The 22,181-nt window shown below is 39.1% G+C and overlaps 1 protein-coding gene across 3 annotated transcripts in view; it reads left to right on the top strand.

Moving 5' to 3' along the window:
- Positions 1-22,181, top strand: part of MLIP (muscular LMNA interacting protein) — a 1,731,317-nt gene that overhangs the window by 785,225 nt on the left and 923,911 nt on the right. The gene's annotated exons all lie outside the window — the stretch shown is intronic.

Genomic DNA, 22,181 nt, shown 5'->3' with positions numbered 1-22,181 from the left:
ACAAAGCCCCCTTCCTGGCCTGGCCTCTGCAGCAGCAGATCTCCCCCCCTTCAGATAACCTCTGCTCAGTGTTGGCCACTTATCACCTCATCAAAGCAGCCTGGCTAATCTTGTTAAGATGACTAATCAGGAGAGGCCACTTTTCTGCATTAGCGATGATAAATTCAGCAGTAGCAAGTTGATGGATTTATCATTACCAATCTTTTGAGTCCTTTCAAGGCAAATTTACCTCCTTCCTAGCAATATTTATGCTTATCTGAAATATTCTCACGTTATTATATAGAGCTAAATATCTACAATGAGGAAAAATTGAAGAAGCAGTTTTTTCCCTCACCAGGGCCAAAAAACATTGTTTATAATATCCCTGCATATAGTTACATGGCACCCCATCCCTGAGGCACCGAGGGACGTCCTTAAGGATGACTTATATGTAAAAATGAGGTAGATTATCACTTTGAAATTATCTTTAATTCCAAAGTCGAATTTGCACACATGTTTCTTTTTAAAGACAATCTGCAAGGTAGGGCTGCCTTTAAAAATAACAGCAGGCAACATAGAAGGGCACACTCAAGTGCAGGTAATCTACTGGGCCTCTAAACTTTCCTGACCCATTATATACTAGGGACTTATATGTAGTTTGAATCCACCTTGCCCTAGTATCTACCAGGGACTTACAGGAGCTTGTAATTTCCAATTGTCATTTCACGACTTTACCACATACTTCTTTTTGAGAGCACTGACCCTGGGCCTAATTAGCAAAGCCTAAGGCACAGTCAGGGTCAGTTATCTCTAGGCCTGGGCAGAGTTTGCAGAGTTCTGTTACATGGTGATCCGCGAAATGCTGAAAAAACTGCTGCGCTACGCAGAGTTCTGTGAGTGGAAGAGTTTGGGTAAGCTGCACTGTTTGCACTGATTTCAGCAACAGGAGTTTCTCCTGAGGTGTAAATTCAGCATGAATGGCACCACATGGAGCGCTAGAGGATGTTAACTTGTTTCTGCCACTCGATTAGATTTTCTAATTGAGCAGCAGCTTCTTCAACGCGAGCATCAGTTTTCTCAAATCGTATGGATGTGACTTGCCATGACAATCCATGTTGAGAATTCTTGCTCGTGCTCACCAATGTTAGCGTGTCAGAGCCTTAATAAATAAACTTACAAGGAGACGCATTTAGCTCGACAAACCTTTGGACCACGTTGGGGACTTCCCAGTACGAAGGATTTTCCTCACAAATCATCAATCAACAATATCAATAAGTAATCAATAATGACAATCACTAATCAATAAACCAATCAATAAGATTCAATAATTGAACCTACCATGACCTTTCAGTCATGAATAACCACACCAGTTTAATTATGCGTTAGGATATTTTATTTCCCTATTAGTTACAATCTAATATCATGTCTGTTAATCTCAATATCAATAACTTCATTAGAACACTACTAATCAACAATCAAAGCACACATTTATCAATGCATAGGATATATTAATTCAGTATTTTGGCACATCATTAATATGAATCAACTTAGCAGAGTCTCATTAGCACATGATTCAACAAAGCAAGAACTCTGCTATTTGTCTATTTGCATAGGATATTAGTGAAAGCCTTAACTAACCTCAGATTAGCATTAGCATGTTTGCTTCATGCAAAATATTTTAGTGACCACAAATTTAGAAAACATCTATACTAAGGCCTCTATCAAAATAGCAGTTGGTACCTAAAAAGGAAAGGCAAACAGACAATCACAATTTGCATCAGATAGTTACCAATCCAACAGATCGGCAAACAGCTTCAGTCTTCGTCCTCAGGACATCAGTTCATCGTCATCAGCAAGGATAGGACGGGGCAAAATCTTCAGCTAGCATAGCTAAGGAACGGATTACTTCCCTCAGATGGAGGAGAACTTAGCATCAGACAAGATTGGGGTAGAGGATGATTTAAAGTATCAAAGCAAACGCTGAAAGATTAAAAGCTCAATAGCTCAAAGGGAAAAACGGAATGGCGAAATGGCAAAAGGGCAAGTGGAAAGTGTCCCTTGGAAAGTGTGCCGTGGAAAAAGTGTTCCTTTCTTCTTGGCTCACGCCGTTAAATCAAAACTGTCTAACTAGTCCCTAATTCCTCATTGGATAAAGTTTGGTGCATCGTTATCTCTGTCCAATAATTTGGTAAGCACCTTGATAGAATTTTCCAAACTCACAGTTCTCATGTCACGGATGGGTCCATGCTATTGACGTCTTCAACGGTTGGGATGTCAGGGAGAAAATGTTACACTTCGTGCTCCAGTCAGTGTCTTCATTGTCTTCTCCTAGTACGGTTAAGCTTGCACATGTTACAAATTACACTGTTGCAGCCAGCAAGAACATCGCCTTGAGCAAGCTGGTTCTCATGAGAAAGAAGTTACTACGGCTAGCCACACATAACTTCTGGAAAAGTACAGCTTTGTTTCCTTCAGGAAAACAGCACATTACACATTAGAAAATACAGTTTAACATGAGGCCAGGCAGCTAGGCCCAATTCCTCACTAAGCTAAGGCCCTTCTGTTAATAAAGCAAACTTTTAACATTTAACACACAACGCTAATTATGCTATACTAATACAAATGTAAAACATTATTGCATAATAATTCAGAATGAATATGCCTTTTCATTAGTCTTCGTATACATTGGTAGCCACTCACCATGGGCACATTTCAACTGCATGCATTATTTTCTATGTTAACACATTTTCTAAGCAGCTTCATCACACAATATATTGTAAGTTTTCCATTATTATTATTGCTTTTAAAAGACACACTCCATCACCAACATAGTGATTTCTCTCACTCACTCACTAACTTAAAGTTGGTGAGCTGCATGAGCGAAAAAACTCTGCTCTGCATCACTTTGCAGAGTTTTTCAGAAATCCGCACTCCATGCAGAGCGCGGAGTGGGCAAAACTCTGCTAACTCTGCCGGAGGAGCGGAGTTCTTCACCCACCCCTAGTTGCCACCAATATCAGTCTGAAATCATGAGGGTAAAAATGCTGAAAGGATGACTTTCTCACAGGCATTTTGTTTTTCGAAATAAACATTGTGTGATGTGCAAAATTATTTTTTAGGGACATTGCATGTTGTGGCTACATGTGTTTCAGTCAAGCACTGCTGTGCAGTTTGTTTCCTCCTGTAGTCACTCATTTATAGGCATCTGTCTATCTCGCATTTATATGCAAAAAGTGGTTGATGTGTTTCAACTTCTAAAGTGCACACACATGTATCAAACTGCCATTTACGTTTTTATGGAGTCTATAGTTTAAATTAATAGAATGGAGAGGTGTTGTATTGTATTGTACTGTATTGTATTTTATTACATTGCATTGTATTGTTATGTGTTGTATTGCTTTTGTATTGTATTGTATTACTCAGAAAGGATCCAACACTGCCCATCATCTCAAAGTTCCATTTGTTTTCTAGAGTGCTATCGTGCTTCAGGCATCACAGGGCTTTGTAGAACACTACTTAAAAATACTAATATAGTACAACATAATATAATACAAGACAATACCTCTCCATTGTTGTTCACCTTAGCAAAGCATGTTTAAAGCAGAAAATAATTCAACACACTGATTCTTCGCAGGTAAGTCTGTATGTAAGGTCCCCGCTTTTTCCAAACATAATACTTCTCATTTTTCAATGTTTGGTACACTGGAAAATAAAGGGAGGGGGTCAAAAACTCGATTTATCATTTGTCTTGCAACCCTTGTCATTTGAATCATGTTATAGCGATATCTTTCTTTTGAAGTGAGCCCTTTGTGTATTTGCTGTATAATATGTATGTGTTTCTGTAGGAGCAAGCTAGAGCAGGGCACCAACACAAGAAAGCAGCTAGGGTGACAAGTGAGGCACAAGTCTGATATATCACTTTATAATTTCAGTAGCTTTAAACATAAAATGAGTGACATCCAGCGAAAGGTTGAGCGCGCAAAGCGGTCTGTCCCTGTTGTAATCTCTCTATGGGTTTGTAACCATGCCCATGTCACGCCCATGAGTTTGTTTGGTTTGTGGGCTGCCTTTCAAAATTAACTTGATTTAATTAGTGAAAGGCATGCATATGTCATGCCTTTTCTTCTGTATAGCCCTCAAGCACACCGGCCAACTACTGAAAACTTATGAGGCTCTGTGTTTTCAGCATGGTTTCTGGACTACTTTTTCCTATTTCGTAGGTAGCGCGATCTCACTGGGCAGTAGTCGAGCGCTTTGCATGACACCAACCCTGTTGCATGGATAATTGTACTTTTGCCGGTTACAGTGATAATGACACTTTTGCCATTACCATGGATAATTGCACTTTTGACAACGTGTTTCACTGCGAGCAAACTTCTGTTTCATTTTGTATGTCTGCTTCCTGCTCATGGCAGCCATTGCCTTGCATCTGTAAAACTGTTTTAACTGAACAAATACTTTGGACATTTCCTCTAACTTAAGCCTGCCTCCTTGGTGCCACTCTAAAAGAGGGCCTGCCCTTTCTCACTCTGTAGTGTTAAGTGTGATACTGGAGCATTCCTCTCTCCTCTCGACGAGTACCAGCAAAGCCAACAAGGCTGGCGTTAATGTGGTAATGGTAATGCGTAGAGACGTGCATGCACTGGTGAATTTGTAGCATTAGCTGAAGCGTGACATCCTGGCTTAACCAAAGCTTGTTATGTTCAACTAATGCTCGCATTTCATTTTTCACCCCCGGCCCGGCTAACCACAAGAAACGCTGTGGCTGGACATGAGAAAGAGAAAAGACAATTCTAACGAATATTTCAATTCAATATTTCTCTTTAGTTCTATGAGTAATAATCAACAAGATATGACTCAACCTAGGCTGCACACACAAACGTGCAACACATCCCTGACAGGAGCAGCAGGCAGTAAAGTTTCAGTGGCTTAAATACGAGAGCACAGTATTCATTGAAGTTACCTTGGCGCATTGCTTAGAGGCATGTATTCAAGCACTTACTCCTGGGAAACCGGGTATGTTGATGAATTTTAGAGCGATTCAGCATTTTCTCTCAGTAAGTATGCTGATGGATGCGTGATGTTTTCAGTTTCACTTGCTATCATTTGACTGAACAAAGGATCAAAGCAAGCGTGACATCAATTCCTGTGCAGATGTGTCAGCACGTGACGATAATGGTTTGCATGCCAAAGTGGTTCCAAAATGTGTTTTGCCCAAGGGGCATTGAGATCAAGGGACAGGATTGGCATAGATCAGGCTATTGAAAAGGCAAAGGCTGACTAAATGGCAGACTTCCTTAATACATTTCAAAGCACAGATACCACATGGAATGTTCAGACATTTTACAGTATTACCCGTGGGAAATGTGGTCCAGAGAAGCCTGCAGTGAATGCGGTCGCAAGCCGAGTTTGAAAATTAATTTTACTAATCAGATTGCAATCAAAATCGCACACGGAGAGTCAAAACGCCTGACCACATGAGTTTTACTGTAAACAAAATGAAAACACTTTATAACGACACAATGCTGGAATACGCCTGCCCATGAATATGCCCATACTCCCTGCAAATAAAGACCAGACGCACCAAGCAAGAATAGAAAATCGTGTCCCCTGCATCATTCAAGCTGAACAAATTGTTCCAAAAACAGTCCCAGTGTCACTGATGGAGAGGCCGAGGGAGCCAGCAACAGCTACATGCAGTATACGTATCCCCAAGCACGGCAAGTACCATGGGAGAGTAAATGGTGCCTCGAAGCAGCGCAAACACTATGTAAAAGAGCAAATGGGTGATGCAAATAGCGCAAAGTCACTGCATAGTTGACACTTGAGATGCTCAGTCAGTGGAATCACCAGGTACGGTGGTGAGTGAATGGTAGTGTCAAACAGTGAACAATTACAGAGCCTACTTTAACATGCCTATAGACCTTTAGGCAGTGACATTGTTTCTCAGTTCTGCTCATTTAGCAGCAGTGTAGCAGCATCAATATGGTTGCAGATGGCAGTGACCAGCAATGCACGCACAGATCCAACCGCAAGTACCATTCCTCTCCAGGCAGAGAAAGCACTATACCAATTTCATTTCTAACTGTTTGTTATGACGTTTTTTTCAGAATTTAGAGACACAGTAAACATGCATACATAGTTGATTTTAATATCAGATTGAAACAGTGGCTGAAAGCGTCCAATAATTTATTACAAAGTAACAGCTCATTAACAATTAGTTGATTGCAAGGTTAATCCACTAATATTATAGGCTGTATTACACAACTTCACATTCTAGAGAAAATCCTTCATTTACTTTTTAGGTCGAGCGCACAAGTGCTCTGGCCTATTATAATCTATCTGGGTGCTTTCAAACATTCTCACTGCATGCCCATCACTATCACTCGATCGTGGGCTTGCTTTTCAAAAATCCTTTGTTACCATTGGTAAATGCTTTACATGTGTCCCCCCTTGGAGCAGTTTTGTTACCGCCTTGGCCATCGACACTGTTAAATGGATCATTGTGAACTTCTTTTCCCTTTTGTGTTTCTCCTTCACACTCATGCTCACGGCGGCCATGGCTCTTTGAATCTGCTCGCTTATGTCAACTATTTTAATTTTCATTTATGTGGCAAGAAAAGTCCAGTTAGGAATTTACAATGCTAATAGCACTAACTTGAGCAAACACGAGACCCATTGCCAAGTAAATGCTTGTTACTGTTGAATTTTCCGAGGAACGACACAGGGACACTTCAGAGCAGCAGGAATGACGAGCCAAGGAAGGATAGGAAAAGAGTCAGGTGAACAATAAAAATTGAATGGAGATGCTATTTTCATGGGCATCACTATCGAAAAATACTCATAACAGCATTGTTCTATGCTGAGCTATTGAATTCACATCTTTGAAAATTGTAATGGATATAGAGGCATGGTCTAGTTACAATATGGTTTGGGTTCAGGAAGCACATGGAATAGGCTGCAGGTACGTCATGGGATGAGTGAGATACAGAGAAAGTAATGAGCTAAAAGTGGTTTGGGTTGGGACACTTACTGGCAGGTTCCAGAATATTCTAAACAAGTGTAAAAGCCAGAATAATTCTTCCTGTCCTTAAAATCCCGGAAATTGCTCTGTGGAGTTGGCCTGTAAAGCCTTACATAATTGCTCAGTCTGCAGTGCTAATCATCTGTCCTTTGCTTTCCACAAGTCCTACCTGGGAGACACATTGATTTCCCTATCACTACATAACCTTAAGGCACAGATTGACCAACAGTCCGTACCTCCCAAGACAGATATGCTTATTACAATCCTAATTGCATACCCCAAAACTGTGGACAGGAAATGTATGGCCATATGATTTATATCAGGCCTCAGGATCCCCTACCTTAGGCAGGATGGTCTCTAATCCTCATTCAGGCATAGGGTAACTGAGGGTGGGAGCTGAACTTATGCAGACGGAGTACAAAAAGAAACATTTGGCCTCAGAGCTTCTAGATGGATTGCAGATTTTGAAGTACTGGAATATTTTTTGAGTCTCATCACCCACTCCAAAGCTTCTCTTAAAATGTGTGGTTTTTTTTTGTGAATGTCTTTGGAATTACAATATAAAGGTTTACCTTTAAACCGATTTTTTTGAAGAATGAAAGGGAGGGGATGCATGGTCATCACCCTTAGGAGAGGTAGCACACTCATACTCTTTTTATGTCACGGTTTAGCACACATCTCAAGAATGTGTGCACACAGACAGGGCATTCCCACACACTGAGAAAAAACAATTAGACGCAGCAATGATTGCCACTGCAGCCAAAATAGCTGACAATATTATGAATATTAGAGAAAAAATATAAAAGACAACAGATGTATGGAAGCAGAGGAGGTAATAACTACAGCATGACCATGGAATAAAATGAACCGGCTTGCGATTCATTAATTACTACACTCAAATCAAGAAATCAAATCTAAACGTCAGTGGGAGGTAAATCTTGCAAGAAATTCTTAGCTGTTCTTCAGATTCTTTCTAAAACAGAAAATGCTGGATGCTGGATTTTATTTGAATGGGCTTGAAGTTGTTCTAAAAAGGTTACTTGTTCTTAAGGGAATACATTCAGCTGATCTACAGCATGTGATCCTTGACAAGGATCACTGCAGAAGGGACTGTTCACATGAGCATTAGCGTTGGTTAATACAGATGCACTCCAACTAAAGAGCTAAGGATGTTATATCAGAATGCAATAGTGCTCTTCCTTTACCTGAACTACTCAATCAAAACATGCTAGCCTGCCGCTAAAATCTCATAGTTCAGAGAACAAAAAGCCAATTTTGAATCTAATCGATTCTTAATTTGATGGCAGTGAGGATTATATAGTATATCAGGCTGATGTTGCAATTATACTGTTAACGGGTGGATTATATCAGTGGGAAAACTTGTAGTACGAAGATAGCAACCTTAGAGAAACATATTCTAGATAATGTTTTGACTCCTAGAATTTACCAGTAGGAGAAAAATTCAAGATGCAGCCCTCCTGTCACGAAATCTAACAGACCAGCTGATCAACAATGATTAATTTAGGGTTTATTGCGTTTGTTGTTAACAAAACAGTCTATCTCCAAGAGACCTGACTCATTGGGCATATAAAACGCAGTCATTTTGTAAATCCTTTCTGTTTTTTATGTCTTTTTCTGGATGAGGCCCATTTGGTGGTACTTAGTAAGAGTTAAATGTACAGTTTGTGGTTCAGTTAAATTGGTTCAGGAACGCACATGCATAGTGGTGCAGACAACCATGTGTGACAGCTTGTTAGAGTAATAATAGTTTACTGTTATATACTACATTACCGCACTCATACATTTACAGCTACTTTAGATAGCCTCACAAAAGTCTGACCATTATTATAATGGGTGATTTTAATTCCAGGTTAGCTTTTGCAACCTAGGAAATCTGGCATGGCCTGTTTGGAAAGGGGTTATTGAACCCGGAGGACCCTATTCAAAATGCTTTAGCACACATATCATAAACTAGGATGCCATTCTCCACCAGGGAATCAGATTAGGTGCTATGTTGTGTTTGCGTTGCTTTTCTCAAGGGTATGGTGCATTTAATAAATGTTATTGGTTTGCAGACCCTGAACTCTGTAATCACAATACCTCATTTATGTCTAAAACAAACGTGGTACGGAATTATGTAAAATCAGACTTACTTGTTTTCTCATATGGTGCTTCCAAATAATCAATGGTAAAATATAAACCATTCAATAGTTACGTAGTTAAGCAATACTATCCAGAGAAGAGAGCATTCCCGGTTAGCAATTACCAAGGTGGAATGACGCAAAGGCAAGGGTTTTACTCCCCCAGTCAATAACTTATTGGGATTGCACCCCCACCCCTTGCTTTACATTGCTATTGCAAATCAGGCCCATAACATTTGTGTTGAAATTGACAACATTGTTTGTTAGATGGTGTATTTTCCATGAAACTATTTAGATGGAAAGCCATAAGAAACATACCTGTTACACTTTTCTTGGTAAAAAAAGATGCTGCCATTTTCATCACTTTCAGAATCATTGCAGTGAATGCTTGGATTTGAGTGCACAACAAGTAGAGTGGCAGCAAATCGTAGTCATAATATAAAACATCGAATATGTTATTAATCATTGGCTGCATTTTAGTTTGGAATGACTAGGCTCCCCGAAAAGTGCATGCAGTTTCTAAAACACCTGAATGGTTCAGAAGCCTTTATTGGTGGGTGCAACCACTGGTTGCATTTTGGCTTGGAATGATAAGGCTCTCTGGAAAGTTTATGCAGTTTCTAAAGCACCTTTCAAGAAAGCATACTTTGAAAACCAACTCCGAGATGGATTAGTGCATGCTCTGAAAAAAACAATTAGCTTTGCTGTCAGTGTCTATTCTGTAATGAAAAATATGCTGTTTACACTAGGCATTTCCTCTCAAGCATCGGGAAAAGCCAACCACAACCTGCTCCTCTCGCCGACAGCCAGCTCTTTGTTGCCCCTGCCTACACAGCCCTCCACCTGAGGTTCCTCAGGTAGAGCTGGCCTCAAGGAAGGTAAACCTTTTCACTTGAAAGAACATTGTCCTTGTATCAAACCCGCGATCCATCGCAGTAAGCCTGAACTTGTGACTTTGACCAGGTCCAGAAAACCAGGTACTGCGAGTGGTGCTTTGTGCTTTTTGGCGCAATTTTCACCCAAAAGTTTAGAAACTCAAAACTCCTGTCGTATTTATTGGATTTTTGCTGTTTTGGAGTCATTTCATTTATTAACTCTGATACTAGTTTTCTAACATCATTTGGGATTTTTCTTGTTTTACGTTTTCACTTTATTACTCTTCGAGTGCTGCATAAATAATTTACACATTGGGTCTAAGTTAAGTTTGACTGCTTTTGTGTCAAGCTTCCTGAAGGTTAAGCACAGGTTTATTTAGTGATTTTTGTGATTCACCCTGATAAAGACTGCATATATTGCTTAAGGGGGGCTATCACTCCCCTCAACTAACAATCTAATTTCTTACAATAGGGCATTTACAAACCTGGGGAGACAAAACTGTTGCTAAAAATAATTACATGCAACAGCTTAAGAATGCTAAATTGAAATCACTCACAGAAGGATGGAGATTCACAAAAAATGTTTGGGTAGTGAAAGTGACATCACATGCTCTTTGACCTGTGGATGATATTACCTAAAATGACATCACATGATCTTTGTCCCAATAATATCATAGTATGTGATATCAAGTGACAATCGACTTTGTCATTAGCACCCCCCACCACCTCCTTCTGTCACAATGTGTGCATCATATTTAATACACGGTGCACCATGGTGCAGGGTAGCGGGAATAGCAGCAACATTTTTGACTATTGATGTACTGTGCAGGATTAGCTAATCTAGCGAATCCACTAATCCTGCAGAGTACATAGGCCCAGATTTAAGAGGGCCTAGCACCCCCTTGCACCACATGAGCTTAATTTTGTATGGCACTAATGTGGCCCAATGAGGCCTAACTCACCATGCCATATTTACAAAGTGTTGCAATGCATGCATTGCACCACTTAGTAACTCCTTGTGCCACATTATGCCTGCACAAGGTGTAATGTATGCAAGGAGGGCGTTCCCCTACTAGGACGACCGCAAAAATGGCACAGTGGAATCTAAGAGATTCCACTGCACCATTTTTAGTGGCTATTCTTAATGCCTGCACAGAGCAGGTGTTAAAAGGAGGCATAACATTGTTTATAATGGGGACCTATGTACTCTGCAGGATTAGCACCAACATTTTGGCACTAATCCTGCACGGTACATCAATAGCGTCAAAACAGTTAGCGCTATCCCCCCTACCCTGCGTCATGGTGCACCGTATATTAAATAAGGCATACACACAGTGGCGGTAGGAACTCTAAGGGGCACAAGAAAAGTGGTACTGCATTGGATAATTGCACTTTTGCTGGTTACATGAATAATTAACTTTTGCCAATACGTTTCACTGCGAGTAAACTTCTGTTTCCTTTTGCGTGTTTGCTTTCCGTTCATGGCGGCCATCGGCTCACTTATATGAAACTCTTTTACTTTTCAGTCTATGTGGCAAGAAAAGTCCAGTCAGGAGTTTACAACGCTTTAGCTCGAGTAAACACGAGACTCATTGCATTGTAAATGCTTGTTTTTTTTTTGTTAAATATTCTTTATTGCAAGATTCGACAATGAATAATAAAATGCTTATTTAGAAGAAATATAAGATAAATAATAAATATGTGTAGCATTAAAACAGGTAATTAGGAGTATTGATGTCCAAAAAAGTCAGAATATTAATAAAAGGCAAAATCATTTCATACTTTTTTTATATATAAAAAGGAAAGAAAAGAAAAGTGGGGAATAGCAAAAAAGAAGATAGAAGGAGAAGAGTGAGTAAAGATTAGAGTATAGATGAATGGAAAGATAGATAGCCAGTGAAAGGAAACCAGTAAAGATCAGATTTGAAATAAAGTCTACCATGTTAAAACAGATATTTTGGAAGTGTCTTTCCAGCATGAAAGTATACCTATAAAAGCAATAGCAATGAAGAGGTCAAACAACTTAGGTTTGGGAGAAATATGCATAAAATCAGGAGACATAGGGCCATATTTATACTCTGTTTGCGCCGGATTTGCGTCGTTTTTTTTTAATGCAAATTCGACGCAAAACGAACTCCATATTTATACTTTGGCGTTAGACGCATCTAGCGCCAAAGTTCATGGAGTTTGCGTCATATTTTAGCGTGGACACCTTCCTTGCGTTAATGATATGCAAGGTAGGCGTTCCCGTCTAAAAAATGACTCAGAGGCATGTGCGCCGTATTTATACTCCCGGGCAAAAATGACGCCCGGGAGTGGGCGGGTAAAAAAAAATGACGTCCAGCCGCTTTTGCGTCATTTTTTAACGCCTGGTCAGGGCAGGCGTTAAGCGACCTGTGGGCTCGGAAGGAGCCCAGAGGTGCCCTCCCATGCCCCCAGGGACACCCCCTGCCACCCTTGCCCAACCCAGGAGGACGCCCAAGGATGGAGGGACCAACCCCTGGGACATTAAGGTAAGTTCAGGTAAGTATGTTTTTTAAATTTATTTTTTGGCATAGGGGGGCCTGATTTGTGACCCCCTACATGCCACTATGCCCAATGACCATGCCCAGGGGACAAAAGTCCCCTGGGCATGGGCATTGGACAAGGGGGCATGACTCCTGTCTTTGCTAAGACAGGAGTCATTTCAATGGGGGTTGGGAGTAAAAAAAAATGGCGCAAATCGGGTTGAGGCGAATATTTTGCCTCAGCCTGACTTGCCCCATTTTTTGACGCCCAAGCTCCATTTTCCCCTACGCCGGCGCTACCTGGTGTAAGTCATTTTTTTTTTACGCACACCAGGCAGCTCAGCCGGCTAACGCCGGCTAACGTCATTGAATAAATACGCCGCCTGCATGGTGCTTCAGAATGGCGTTAGCCGGCGTTAAATTTTTTGACGCACAACTGCGTTGGCGCAGTTGTGCGTCGAAAAGTATAAATATGGCCCATAGTGCCCAGGAAAACATTTTGAATAGATAATTGGACATTATGTTTGTATATATGTGTTCATTTAATCCAAATATCCTTCCAAAAATTGAAGACATCTGAGCAATGATATAGTAAGTGAATTAAAGCGCCATTAGAGATAGAACAAGTCCAACTTAAAGAGGTGGAATTTTGATCAAATTTAGAGATACATTCAGGAGTCATAACAGCTTTATTGTAAATAAAATATAAAGATTGTGTAATACGAGCAGCTCTGGAGGTACTGAATAGTTTTAGCCAAACTTAATCCCACAGCTGGGTAGTAAGCAATACAAAAAGGTCCTTTTCCCAAAGTAGTTCATTGAGGGATTTTAAGGCTGACATTTTTGGGGAGTTTATAAATGAGTGCAGCTTTAGAGATAGATTCATGGCTAATGTTATACAGCAGTGTTAAAGGTGTAATTTGTGTAAGAGATGTCGGGAAATTATTGGTGTTTAAGAAAGATTGAAGAACAAAAGGTATAAGCTTATATTATTGAAGAAAAGAGTTTGGTAAATTGTACTGTGTTTGCAGTTGAGTAAAAGGTATAACAGAATTATGACTTAATAATAGATGAAAAAACAAAATACCCTTTTCTTTCCAATGTTTAAAATAAAATGATTTGTGACTAAATTTAATGAACTTATTATACCAAATAGAAGTGGAAAGGAACTGTTGATGAAAACCTAAACCTCCTAAAAAAAATATTGTATGCAGTAAATGTTGGGAATACTTTAAGATTGGATATTTAGAAATGTAAGCACATTTAGACATGAAAATTACATGTTTGAAAGATAAATATGTGAGTAGTAATCTTTTAAGTACAATCCAACATGGTATAGGGGAAATATAAGAGGTATCAATTAAGGGATACAATTGTTTGATAAAAAATGCAGAGTAGTACAATTTAAAATCAGGAAAGCAAACACCACCTTCATTCTTAGGACGTTTAAGCTTAGACAAAGCTATATCCATAGGAATTTTGTACAAATAGAGTTGATCCAGGAAAAATATTAATTTGGTATTTTAAACGGTATCATGGAAAGTGTAAAAAGGACATGAGATACAATCATTATTTTGAGGGTATTCAGTAGTCCCGACCATGATAATTAAATAGGAGACCAGGAGGAGGGCATTTTTTTAATTTTACTTTTTAAAATATTAAAATTATGACTGATTATACTGGAAATATAAGGATAAAACCAAACACCTAGATAATACATTTTGAAGGGACACCAGGTAAAATTAATATTAGTGAACATATATTGATAGCATAGAGAGTTCAAAGGTAAGATTTCTGTTTTAGAGAAATTTAATTTATAGCTAGATATGCTAGAATATAGTTTAATTTCAATTAAAAAGGGTGCTATGGAGGATTGGGGATTAGACATATAGACTAAAACATCATCAGCATAAGATGACAATTTGATTTCAAGGGAATTACGGGTGAACACAGAAATAAGATTATTTGTGCAAATATGTTCCAGAAAAGGTGATAAGCAGAGAATGAAAAGCAAAGGAGAGAGAGGGCAACCTTGCCTGGTACCTCTGTGTAGAGTCAAATGTGGGAAGACACATCTATTAACAATAATACTGGCAGGGGGATCAGAGAAGAACAGTTTAATAAATGAAAAAAAATGAGGGCAAAAACCAAACCACTGAAGAGTAAAAAACATAAAATGCCAACTAATGCGATCTAAAGCCTTTTCGGCATCCAGAGACAAGGCTGCAAGAGGAGATTTAAATTTCTTAGCTAATTGCAAAATATTAGAAAGTAAACTGGCGTTATCAGCAGCAAGCCTGCCCTTAACAAAACTGGACTCATCAGAGTTTACAAGATGGGGAATGACAGTTTAAAGGCGTAATGCTAAAATCTTAGCAAACATTTTGCAATCATAATTACTTAAGGAAATGGGATGATAATTTTTACAAATGGTATGATCTTAATCTGGTTTAGGAATGAGCACAATATGCTTCCAGAAAGGAGCCACTAGCTTTTGAGTTGGAAATGAAGGAATTAAAAAGTTCTGAGAGTTTGGGGCCAAAGATTTGAGAAAAGGGGAAAATTAGTTCTGTAGAAAAAACACCTGGGCCTAGGGCTTTATCTTTTTTTAAGGAGTTAATGGCATCAATGATCTCTTGAAGAGTTATGTCAGCTTCAAGAGTTTCAAAATGATCAGAAGTAGAAGGAGGTGTAGGAAGGTCATAAAAACATTTTTTAATGTCATGTTCAGAGGGATTGGTGTCTTCAGTATATAAGGATTTGTAGTAGTTTTGAAAAACATCAGAAATATCTGAATCAGAGAATGCAATTATATTGGTAAGTTCATTATGGACTGGCCCAATGTTTTTGAGTTCAGATTTAATCTTTAAATAATTAGCTAGCATTTTACCCGCTTTGTTTTGTTCACCATGATATTTCGATTTAACTTTGAGCAGGGTATTACATGCATTAATAGTCACAAGTTTATTGAGTGAAGATTTAGCTGCAATTAATTAATGTAAAGCAGATAAGGACTTAGAGGTATATTAAGAGTGTTTGAGTACTTTGATTTGTTGATGTAACCTGAGAAATTGAGAGTTTATGTTATTTTTCCGCTTAGCAGTGAATGTGATGGTGAAAGCACAGAAAGATGCTTTAAAATCATCCCAGTTGTTTGTAATAGAGGTATCTTTGGGCTGATTAAATTGAAAAAATTCAGAGACAAAAGCCTTGGCCGTGAAGAAATTTGTGTCTGATAAGAGAGAATTATTGAACTCCAGCGTCCAGTTTTAGAATTATTTAGCGATAAACCAAAAGATGATAAAACAGGGGCATGATCCGAAATAAAAATGGAGCCAATTTCGGAGGATTGAATGGAAGGCAATAGGCATTTAGTAACTAAATTATGGTCAATGCTTGACATAGTATGATGAACATTAGAGAAAAACGTAAATTCAGAAGCATCAGGGTTACAAATCCTCCAGCCATCAAGTAACGGACGAGAGGCAATGGCCGACTGGAATGCTTTATGGGATTTATCAGGGTTAAATTTACATTTGGATTTCCTATCAATAAAAGGATCTAGCCATTAGTTAAAATCTCCTTCTACGATAATGTCAGGACTTTCAATATTAGCCAATTTTATTTTAATGAAGTCCAAAATGCAGGATCTGGTTTGAGAGGACCATAAATATTAAGAAGAGATATTTGTTTATTAAACGTGATAACACTGGCCAGTACCCATCGTCCATCATTATCACATTGAGTTGATACAACCTGTACCTTTAGATATTTATGGAATAGGATAGCATTATCGCCATTGCGATTAATGGCAGGAGAGAAAGCAATCTGACCTACCCATTGTCTTTTTAGCTTAAGTGATTTTACATCATTACAGTGAGTTTCTTGTAAAAAGGTAACATGAGTGTTAAATGTTGACAAATGAGAATGTACCTTCTGTCTTTTAATTGGGTATCACAGACCACGAGCATTCCACGAAACAACATTACACATACTGGGAATTAAATGGATAAGGGAGACAGGAATGTGAATGAAGAGCTGCAAAACAAAATTAAATAAAACGAAAGACACTGTCTATGATAACAACAAAACATATCGGCACTGTAATTTTGATATTGACATGTAGAAGAAAAATAAAATAAAAAATAATTTATAGAAATACATAGAGAAGAGAGAAGGGGTAAAAGGTAGGGACAGACTATGGATAGAAAGATGAGAGGACAGATCAAGGACAAAGATCCAGATCTGAGGTGAAGAATATATAAAATAAGCATGAGACGTGTCAGTTCCTGAAGAAGCGGAACAGCAGATAGAGAAAAATAAAAATAAAAAAATTATATAAAAGAAAGCTATTTATAGTAATAAGAAACAACTATTAATATATATGTGCTTCATATAATAATATTAAAAAATTATGCATTGGTGTTTGAAATATTTGACGAAATACTTTAAAGAAATGACTTCAGCTTCACAGCATCGTCAAAAGACCTTGAAGTGCCATCATAAGTGACTTTACATATACAGGAATGTCTAATGCCATAATGTAGATTTATTTGTCTCATTTGAGGTCAAAGGTCAAGAAATTATTTTCTTCTGGCATTTGTCGCATTCGAAAGATCTTGATAAATTAAAATGTTATGACCAGGCCAAATAAGACAATGTTTTTCTTTAGTAGCTTTCAAAACAGGCAATAGGTCAGTGAATTCCAGAAATAATATTATGATGCCTCTTGGTCTAGATGAGTAGGGTTGAAGATGGCAAAGACGATGTGCTCATTCAATATTCAGGGGTGGATATATCTTGGAGACCTAGCAGGTCAGTAAGAATTTTTTCAGGAAAGCAAGGAGATCATGGCCCTCAAGATTTTCAGGTAGACCGTACAGGTGAAGATTATTCCTTCTGTTACTGTTTGCCAGGTCTTCAGTGTATATTTTAAGTTTTCCTGCTCAAGTACAAGGATCTTAGTAACCTCATCCTGAAGATCCTGACTCGTTTTTCCATTTCAAACATCTTACTTTCCATAGTGATTCAGTGGTCTCCGATTTGTTGCAATTTTTCATTAGTTGCAGACATAAAAGTTTTAAGGCCCCTCACTTCATCCAGTATGGCATAAAGAACAGGGTTGTGAAAGGACATGATGGGTAATGGGGGTCGGTTTTGGCCATTTTAGATTTCACTTCAGATGAAGAAGGTTTTGAAGAAGCGATAAGATCACTGGCCATTGTGATGGATTGCAGAAAATGCTTCGAAATCTTCTGACGATGCCTAATTCTGCCCATATACTATGTAATAATATGTATGTGAAAATGTATTTGAAAGTATATGGTGAAATTATAGCATTTGGGCCGGGAATCGAGTAGTACAGTTGAGGAAAGTATTCAAGAGAATCTATGCAAGTCCACATAAAGGGAAATAGATGAGGTACTTGTAGAGCGCAATAAAAGAGTGTAGGGAGAAAGAGTCACTTCATATTAAATCACATTAGGTGGCTCATTATTAAAGTATTTGACTGTCAACGTACATAGACTGATTCAGTATGAATTACTACATCTTACTATTGATGAAATTGAAAGAAATGAAACACAGGCATTGCATGAACGTATTAGCAATCCCAAAACTCTGACAGGAACTCACCGCCTCAATTTCAGGATGAAAAATGGGCTTAGAAAGGCCACCCCATAGCTGAAAATATATTTGAAAAAAAACAGTACCTGAATAGATATCTGGTTCACAGCAGTTCATAAGTATAAGGCCAATGCGGTATGTCAAGCGCATTAGCAAAGAAAAAAAAGAAAAAGTAAACATGAGCAGTACACAAAATGGCGGCCATTTGCATCTGACAGGAACTCACCGCTGAGATTCTATAATGAAAGATAGACTCAGAAAAGCCTTCCACTGTAGTCAAAATGAGGCCGCAGCAAAACAAAACATGAGAAACGTTCTCAATGAAAGTATTGCACAAGCTTTAGGGCTTTAAAATAAAACAAAAGCTCCACATTGATACAGAGCTAAACAGTCCACCACCATCTTGAACGGTGCGGAAACCATGCCCTTGAAAATGCTTGTTAATTCTGGAGACAGAGAGAAAGTTACTTTCTTCTCCTCCTTATTGTCTCCTCCACCTTGTATTCAAAGATGCTGGTGTGTGTTAGAAAAGCGAAGAATGGAGGGAGTAAACACAGAGCAGGAATCTCAAAGGGACAGCCACAGGTCACAGATCTGACCTCTGGTGATCTCTACATTAAATCCATGTTATGTGGTAGACAGTAATACATTTTCACTGCAGGTTAGTTGTTTGGGGCTCAGTGCACGAGTAATCAAAGGTGTTGAGCTTGAAGCTAATGTAATGGGTATTTGCAGAGTGCCTCTAGGGTGCATTTCATTTACTAATCTTCATATTATTGCAAAGGGTCTAATGAGTATCGTTTCCTTCTCAATCTGCAGTTTGATTTGATATAGAAATATGTGGAGCAAGATTCTACAAGTATTTAGCACATTATTCTGAAGATTCAGAAGTAGTTTTAACCTCATTAAAAGCCACCAAGTAGCTCTAACCTCAATACAACCCACCAAATATTTGACCCTGTACACCTTTATGATGTTAGAACTTCTGCAAGAAAATTTATGACATTTCACTGGGGTGGTTATCGATTATATGCTTTTAATAATAAGTATATGTCTGCTTTGTTCTCACGGTTTCTATTTCATCAATGGTGTCTGAAAATATGCTCTAGATGTGACCATTGATCAGCTAACTAGAGCATGGTAGTGTGATCATACAATAAGGAACAACATAGATATTCATTCAAACTGGCCAAGATTCTTATGGGGCCAGTAACAGGGTTAAAGGTTGCATCAGGAATTACAAAAAACGCTAAAAACTGGGGAGCTGTCATGTTTCCTCTGGAGATAATGGATGGGGAAAGTAGCTGAAATCTTCAGGGACAACTGGAAAGGAAAATACATAATTACAGTATGAACTGGGTCCAGAATTACTGATTCCTCATTACTCAGGAAAATGTGTAGTTTTAACCAAGTATCCCTGTTAATCATGCATCCTCAGATTTAATCAGATTCACACTAGTGTTAACTCCAGAGGTGTAGAATTAACCCACCACATCCAGGGCTTCATATAAAGTCCTATAATATAGTATTATATTTCTGCAGTTAAAGTAGTACACCTTTGCTACTAGTATGGTCTTTTAGCTCTTGTAAGCTGGCTAGGTGTGTATTATTTTTTCCTAAATTCTCTGGAAGATTGGTAACCACACAATCTGAGTTGTTTGTCACATAGCTCCAGGGTGCTCACAAGTGAATTCTGTTTACCGTATTTCATTGTAAAGTATACAGGAAAGGTGTAATAAGCATATTCAGAAAGGCACCGGGAAGGTGCAGATATTCAAAAGGAAAGGTGAAAAGGGGCAGAAGTATGTCTCTGAAGGCTGTAAGTTTGATTTGAGAGCATTACAGTATCAGTTGGTTGGAGTGCTGCTGAGGTCAATGTGTACTTGGAGGGGGTTGGATGGAAAGTGCCTGAAGAAGCCCAAGGACTGGAAAGGCAGTCACCAGGGAAGTAGCTTGAGGGTTGTGTTAAGAGAGGTGACTTGTCCGTGGTTTGGCATTTAGCACTGCAACTGATGTGGAAGAAATTTCTCACCATTGAAGAAAGGTCGGTGCACAATCTTTCCATACTTTACATTTTCACAGTTGCTGAGCTTATTGATGGTCTTGACGGGTTTAATATGCACATTGAAATTTTCACTTTGGGAATTTCACAATGAAAATAGCTTGTGGGTCATTCTTTTGCAGCCTTCTTCCTAACATCTGTGAATGTGAACAATGTTATTAGCAGGTGGTGGTTTTTCAAGGTAGAAGCAATTTCAAGGGGCGAAAACTTGGGCCTTTCATTTCTTCCACAGAACATTTGTGCATGTAAAGTGATCTAGCACTGTTTTTGCTTATTCTGCATAAAATATGGGCTTAGCTGATTTCTTTTAAAGTAGCCCCATATTTCACATTTGAAAAGTGTAGAAAATGTGTTCTCTCAATTATATAAAATATAAATACAGCCTCAAAACTTACATCCTGATTTTCCCATGTTGTGTTGGTGAAAATACCATTTGCCCCTCTTCCTATTACACAAAAAGGGTATAGCATGCACATGAATTAGCTCTATATTTTTTGCGGCAGTGCAACCTTTGTGGCACACAGCCCTACCTCTCTTCTTAAACTACAGGTATAGGGAAAATGGGTTTATAAGGATAATCTCCTTCATATGAGTGAACAACTAGCTGGGCCAGCTGGTCTCACCACTAAACATGCACCGCAACATCATCCTCTTATTCAATGGAGAGCACTGATTTTAGACCATCCTAGAAGTGTACTATATACAGAATTATAGATAGGTTACTAGGTCGGCAGGATATTTTTTTTTACCAAGGGTTTCTGAGTGGCATCAAATAGACAATGTGAGCACAGCTTGAGTTGTCTATAATCCTCAAGGTGAAAAGCATTACTGTAATTCATAGTTATCCATGTATATTTTTTTTTGTTATGCATGCTCCCCAAAATCATCTGCCCCTGCATATAACTGCTAGGCTCAGGCAAAGGAGTAATGGGTAAGTTATACATAATATAGCATATCCTCCATGTTGAAAATATGAAAAAGTACCTTACATGCCATTGTTAACCAACCCCCACCATATTCCCTGCCTTCGTTCCCCCTCGACCAGTTGTGCCTTCTGCTTCCAGTCTAAGCAGACAAGTAGTGCTGGTCTGACAGGCTCTCAGAAACCTTGTTAGCCTGGCTTGGAAGGCCACTATAAAGTATCAACTGTGGATGACATGTTTTGTTACCATATTTTGCTACCTCATCACAATGAATTGGCAGATTTAGAATCTGGTGCAAATGATAGAGGAATGTATGATGAAACAACGCATCCCAGAAACAACGCGGTCTGAACAACGACCGTGTTGTTTCCACGAATGCCTTTACCATACATGCCTTTACATTGATTTTTCGTTGTAAAGGCATGCCTAGTAAAGGCATTTGTGGAATGGCATGCATGGTTTTTGCATGCCATCCCCCACCTGCCCTATAAATACAACTACCCTGATACCTCCACCCAACCTGAGCCCTAAAACCTACCCCAACCTCCCACCCACCCTAACAACAACCAACCCCATCCCCAAAAATAAAACAACCCCACGCCAAAAACTAAATTACCCCAACCCCCACCCCCAAAAACCAATGACCCCCCACCACCCACCCCAAAAACCAAAATACCTTGACCCTATACCCCCACTCCCAAAAATACAAGCTACCCTGATCCCCCACCTCCAAAAACTAAACTACCCCAACCCCATGCCCCAAAAACCAAACTACCCCGACCCCCGCACCACCACCCCCAAAACACTAACTACCCCAACCCCCATCCCCAAAAAGGAAACTACCCTGATCCACCCACTCTCAAAAACCAAACTACCCCGCCTCCCAGCCCCCAAAAACAAACTACCCCAACCCCCACCCCCAAAAACACTAACCACCCCATCCCCAACCAAGTCCCCTGCCCAAGAACACTAACTACCCCGATCCCCATCCCCAAAAACACTAACTACCCCAACCCCCACCCCCAAAAATGAAACTACCCCAATC

Source organism: Pleurodeles waltl, chromosome 5 (genome assembly GCF_031143425.1).
Source record: "Pleurodeles waltl isolate 20211129_DDA chromosome 5, aPleWal1.hap1.20221129, whole genome shotgun sequence".
In the NCBI taxonomy this organism is placed as follows: domain Eukaryota; kingdom Metazoa; phylum Chordata; class Amphibia; order Caudata; family Salamandridae; genus Pleurodeles; species Pleurodeles waltl.
Note: the sequence above shows the minus strand (reverse complement) of the source record. Positions and strands in the feature narration are given on the sequence as shown.